The following is a 6,271-nucleotide window of genomic DNA, read 5'->3' as shown; positions in this document are numbered from 1 at the left end:
GGAGTCCTACTCCCGGCGTGAGTAGGACTCCCCCTTGGCGTGCCTTCCTTGGCCGGCCGCCCCCTCCCCCTTGGATCCTTCATATACGGGGGCAGGAGGGCACCTCTAGACACAACAATTGATCTCTTGATCTCTTAGCCGTGTGCGGTGCCCCCCTCCACCATAGTCCTCGATAATATTGTAGCGGTGCTTCGGTGAAGCCCTGCGATGGTAGAACATCAAGACCGTCACCACACTGTCGTGCTAACGGAACTCTTCCTCGACACCCTGCTGGATCAGAGTCCAGGGATCGTCATCAAGCTGAACGTGTGCTAGAACTCGGAGGTGCCATAGTTTCGGATCTTGATCGGTCGGGCTGTGAAGATGTACGACTACATCAACCGCGTTGTTCTAACGCCTCCGCTTTCGGTCTACGAGGGTACGTGGACAACACTCTCCCCTCTCGTTGCTATGCATCACCATGATCTTGTGTGTGCGTAGGATTTTTTTTGAAATTACTACATTCCCCAACAAAGTCATACATATTTAGAGGGCAAATTTTATTACCTGCAACATGACAACTTACTTGAAGGATCTTACTCAATCCATAGGTTGGTATGGTGGACTCTCATGGCAAAACTGGTTTTAAGGATATTTGGAAGCACAAGTAGTATCTCTACTTGGTGCACGGAATTTGGCTAGAATGAGGGGGAAAGGCAAGCTCAACATGTTTGGTAGGTCAATGACAATATACTTTAACTAAGATGTGAGAAAACATAAACCATTACGTTGTCTTCCTTGTCTAACGTCAACTCTTTTCGCATGTCATACTTAATGAGTGCTTCACAATCATAAAAGATGTCCAAGATAATATATTTGTATATGAAACCTCTCTTTCCTTATTACTTCCCATTAATTGCAACGATGACCAAAACTACGTTTATCAACTCTCAACAACTTTTATGCCTCATACTTTCTATGTGTGAAGTCATCACTAACCATAAGATTAATATGAACTCTTTTATTCTCTATTTTCTCAAGATCATAGTGAAAGGATCGAGAAGAGGTGTCTAGAGGGGGGGTGATTACACACTAAGTAGCAAAAGTTGCAGTTTGTAACTTCTTTAAGTTCAAGTGGAGTTTTGGCATGAGTTTAACAATCATAATACATAACAAGCAAGCATGCAAAGAGTATATGAGCAGCGGAAAGTAAAGCATGCAACTTGCAAGAATGTAAAGGGATGGGATTGGAGAATTCAAACACAATTAGAGACACAGATGTTTTTGTCGTGGTTCCGATAGGTGGTGCTATCGTACATCCATGTTGATGGAGACTTCAACCCACGAAGGGTAACGGTTGCGCGAGTCTACGGAGGGCTCTACCCACGAAGGGTCCACGAAGAAGCAACCTTGTCTATCCCTCCATGGCCGTCGCCCACGAAGGACTTGCCTCACTAGCAGTAGATCTTCACAAAGTAGGCGATCTCCTTGCCCTTACAAACTCCTTGGTTCAACTCCACAATCTTGTCGGAGGCTCCCAAGTGACACCTAGACAATCTAGGAGACACCACTCTCCAAGAAGTAACAAATGGTGTGTTGATGATGAACTCCTTGCTCTTGTGCTTCAAATGATAGTCTCCCCAACACTCAACTCTCTCTCACAGGATTTGGATTTGGTGGAAAGAAGATTTGAGTGGAAAGCAACTTGGGAAGGCTAGATATCAAGATTCATATGGTAGGAATGGAATATCTTGGTCTCAACACATGAGTAGGTGGTTCTCTCCCAAAAAATGCAAGTTGGAAGTGTAGGTTCGTTCTGATGGCTCTCTCCACGAATGAAGACTGGGTGGAGGGGTATATATAACCTCCACACAAAATCTAACCGTTACACACAACTTGCCAATCTCGGTGGGACCGAATCGTCAAACTCGGTCACACCGATTTAGCAAATAATGTGACCGTTAGGGTTTTTGGTGGGACCGACATGCAACTCGGTAGGACCGATATGGTTAGGGGTAGAGCATAACATAATCTCGGTGAGACCGATTACACAAACTTGGTGGGAACGATTTTGGTAATAAGCTAACCAGAGAGTTGGTCAGGCAAACTTGGTGGGACCGATTCGCTCATCTCGGTTGGACCGAAATGTTATGAAGAGGAATAGAGAGTCTGTATCGTAATCTTGGTAGTACCGATTACTCAAACTCGGTGAGACCGATTTTGATAATGGACATACACAGAGAGATTACAATCCCATCTCGGTGAGACCGAGATCCCTATCAGTGAGACCGATTTGCCTAGGGTTTGTGGCAGTGGCTATGACATCTGAACTCGGTGGCACCGGATAGAAAAAATCAGTAGGGCCGAGTTAGACTTTTTGGTTTAGGACATATGTGGATGTGAGAAAGTAGTTGAGGGCTTTGGCGCATATCACTAAGCACTTTGAGCAAGTAAGCCATTAAGCAACACCTCATCCCCTCTTGATAGTATTGGCTTTTCCTATAGACTCAATGTGATCTTGGATCACTAAAATAGAAAATGTAGAGTCTTCAGCTTTGAGCTTGAGCCAATCCTTTTGTCCTTAGCATCTAGAAGGGGTTCCACATCCTTTAGTCCATGCCACTTCATTGTTGAACTCATCTGAAACATACTAGGTAAAAGTGTTAGTCCAACAAGAGATATGTTGACATTAATTACCAAAACCACCCAAGGAGCACTTGTTCTTTCAATCTCCCACTTTTTGGTAATTGATGACAACATACATCAAAGCTTTAGATAAAGATATAGAGAATAACAAGTAAAGCTTTGGAAAGACATGTAACGTGCATAGGCTCCCCCTACATGTATGCAATCATGTGAATATGGAATATAGAAGCATGTGAGAGCATAACCATGACAGAGTAGGCAATGTGTTACATGTATCTTGGCTATATGCATTAGAGCAAAAGATGTGAATGTGGGAAATGTACCTTCATGCTCATGAGTCCTTCTTGCAAATAGTATGTACATCAGCAAGAATTCCTCATACACATGATTGTGATGCATATACTTACCTTGTGGTCCTGAGTTGGCTTAGGATGGAATGAACCTGTGAAAATAAGGTTAGATAACATAGATGCACCTACTAGCCAGAGCAAACAGAAAGAAACCACAAGAGTACCATGTCAGATTTCGGGTTCTGGCAGACCCTCTATGTTCGAACTCTGGGGTGCGCGCGGAGATCTAGCCTTCTACTGCCTGCGCCTCGCCGCCTCGCTAGGATCTAAGCAATCAAAGGAACAACACAAGAGACACAGAGTTCATACTGGTTCAGGCCACCATTGTGGTGTAATACCCTACTCCAGTGTGTGGTGTGGTGGATTGCCTCTTGGGCTGATGATGAACAATACAAGGGAGAACAGCCTCACGAGGGTCTGTTCTAGGCTGGTGCGATGAACTACTAGGGGGAGTTCAGTCGCTCTCTCTACTGGTTTCCTGGTGAGGATCCCATTCTCCTCTTCTCTATCTGTTTTTCTCCTCCCCTACCTTGTGGTGGCTAGTCCTATTTATAGGCAAAGGCTCTGGGCCTCCTCCCAAATATTGAGCGGGAAGGGCGCCAACAATTGGCCATTTTGAAGTGGAACATCTAGTACACTTATCCTGACTAAAGTTGTGACACCCCAAAATTTTGACCTTGTTTTATTAATTATAATTTTGCCAGGAAATTAAAAAATTTATTTTCTGGGCTCCCTTTTGATTTTTGGACCATTTTCTCTCTCTTGTTATTATGGAGTTTTCCCCAAAAATAAAACCTTTCAAATATGTTATTGGGCTTGTTTAACCTCTCAAGAAAAACTTTTCTTTTATTAGTAGAACTAATTACATAATTAATTTGCTTGATCTTTATTTTCTTGAAAATGGTTTTCCAAGGTTATATGGCCATATTTGAACTACAACCATTTGATAAATTCACTTAAAATTCCAACCAAAATTTGGAGATGTGAGGTGATGTTTTTAAATCACTTTTATGCAAAAATATCTTTTATTCATGAAACATTTTGAGGTCTACACCCAATTTTCTTCTCTGGTCCAGTGGGCAATTTTGCACTATGACCCATTTAAATATTTCTTTCTAGCTTCCACCAAAATTATGGGATGTTAGTAGCAGCATATGTTTCAACTTTATGCAAAAACCCAGTGATGTTCTTTGAAATTTTTGAGTGAATCATCCTCATCTTCATTCTGGTCCAACATGATGGTTTGTACAGCAACCATATTCTTGCTTGCTCTTTGGCCCTTGATTTTTCCCCTGCTTGTAGACCACCCTACAAAACCCCTAAGTCCAGGAGAGTGGACCCATTGGATGATTCTAAGTGCTTGCAGTCATGCCCTCTTCTTTCTGTCAAAAACTAAAGTTTTGCACAACTTGCACTAACAAGTTTTTGCTTTTGTCAAACTAACTTCAGCACCCTCTCATGCATCCATAGAGACACTGATCTGGAGAATTTGGCCACCCCAAGTACTGCTTGGATGCCATTGGCATTTTGACAAACACCCTGAGTGCATAGCCAGATTTGGCATGATTTCAAGTTTACATTGTGAACTTGAGCCCCTGATCTATCCACCATGTCCCTTGATTCCCTTGCCAACCCTAAACTAGCCCTGTTTCTTGGCAGCCTCACCCGCGACCTCTAGGCTACCCTGGCATTTCGTCGAGCACGTCCCGGGCGTGCTCTGGGCGCGCCCAGAGCGTGCGTTTGGCACGCACGTGCGCCCGAGCCGCCGCGTCTCACCCCGCACCCGTTCTGGCCCTTGGCCAACAGCAGCTAGCACGCCACGTATCCCCTTGCACCACCACGCCACCCCGACCACCCCTGGCACCCCACAGCGCCACCGTCAGGACGGCCGTGGAGGCTAGCTAACGGCCGCATGTAGGCCCGGCCGTGTGGGCGCCGCCCGAGCCACTCCCGCTCGCCATCTCGCCCTGGAGCAGTGCTCCGCTCGTCCGCTAGCTCCTGTCGCCATCCTCAGCCCCGCCACGTCCCCTGCTGCTACAGAACGTCGGTCGCCGGCGATCTTATCCCCACCGCCGTAGAACCGACCTCGTCGCGCTATAAAAGGAAGCCCCGAGCTCGTCAAGCCCTCAAGAAACTTCCCTCACTCCCTCACTGACCCTCCCGTGGTAGTAGAAAGACCAGAGGGATGGTCGTCTTCCTCTCCGGCAACTCCTGCCGCTGCCACTGCCCCAGCCACTCCGGCACCACCAGGGCCTCCCCCTCTCCACTCTCTCCACCAGAAGCTCTCTCTTCCTCCCGTGAGCCCGTCCCCCTGCTCGATTTTGATCGGGAGCCACCGTAGCCCCAAACCCACTTTGCTCCCGAATGCCTCCTCCGCCGCGAAGCTCGCCGCCGGCGGCTCACTCCGTCCCCGCCGACCCAACGACCACCGGGAGGACCGCCCCGGTCTTTCGGATCCATCCCGACCCTCTGGAGCCCGCGGGGAGCCGCCGTTCACTGGCGTTGATCGTCGTTGCCTCGCCGCCGTTCGGGCAGAGGAAGAGGAGGGAGAGATGGACTGGTCAAACCTGACCAGTGGGCCCCCTGGACCCACTGTTAGAGACCCAGCTCTGCCTCCACGTGTTTACGTGGAAGCACAAAACCCCGAGTACGTCTCCCCTTTTCGAAGACGTATTCTGCCAGAAACGTTTTCTTTTCTGTTTTATTTTAAAAACAGATTTTTGACCAAATCTTTGACTGGCTATAACTTTTTAAATATAACTCCAAATGAATTGTTTCTTTTTCCTACATCTCTCAAGTTCTGTCTAGTTTATTTTAAGATTTATTTGAAAATTTTCCAAGCAACTTTTTTTGTGCTGTTTTGAAATTGTGTGTTAATTCCAATATTTTCAAAATAGGATTTTGGAGAGAAGCAAAAAACTTTCAAAAGTTTTTAGGATGCACCTTGTGATGGAGTCATGTACCTAGGGTAGGGTCACAGACCTGATCTAAGTACCCTGCCCAAGGACACCCTTAGAAGAGATCACCTTCCAGTCGACCTACGAGGGACTCACTCGACTGACTTGAAGGACTCGACCACGAAGACTCACTCGACCACCAGAAGGTTAAGAGGCACTATGCACTGCAACGGTCTGTAATTAAGTAGACTTTATGATAGTAAAGACACTTTATGTGGGGCGTTACCAGTAACACCCCACACTTAATGTACCTTAAACCCTTCATTACGTGGGTTGGCTGGGGTCCTGGCGCACTCTATATAAGCCACCCCCCTCCACAGGCAGAAGGGTTCGGCACCC

Source organism: Triticum dicoccoides, chromosome 4B (genome assembly GCF_002162155.2).
Source record: "Triticum dicoccoides isolate Atlit2015 ecotype Zavitan chromosome 4B, WEW_v2.0, whole genome shotgun sequence".
Lineage (NCBI taxonomy): Eukaryota > Viridiplantae > Streptophyta > Magnoliopsida > Poales > Poaceae > Triticum > Triticum dicoccoides.
Note: the sequence above shows the minus strand (reverse complement) of the source record.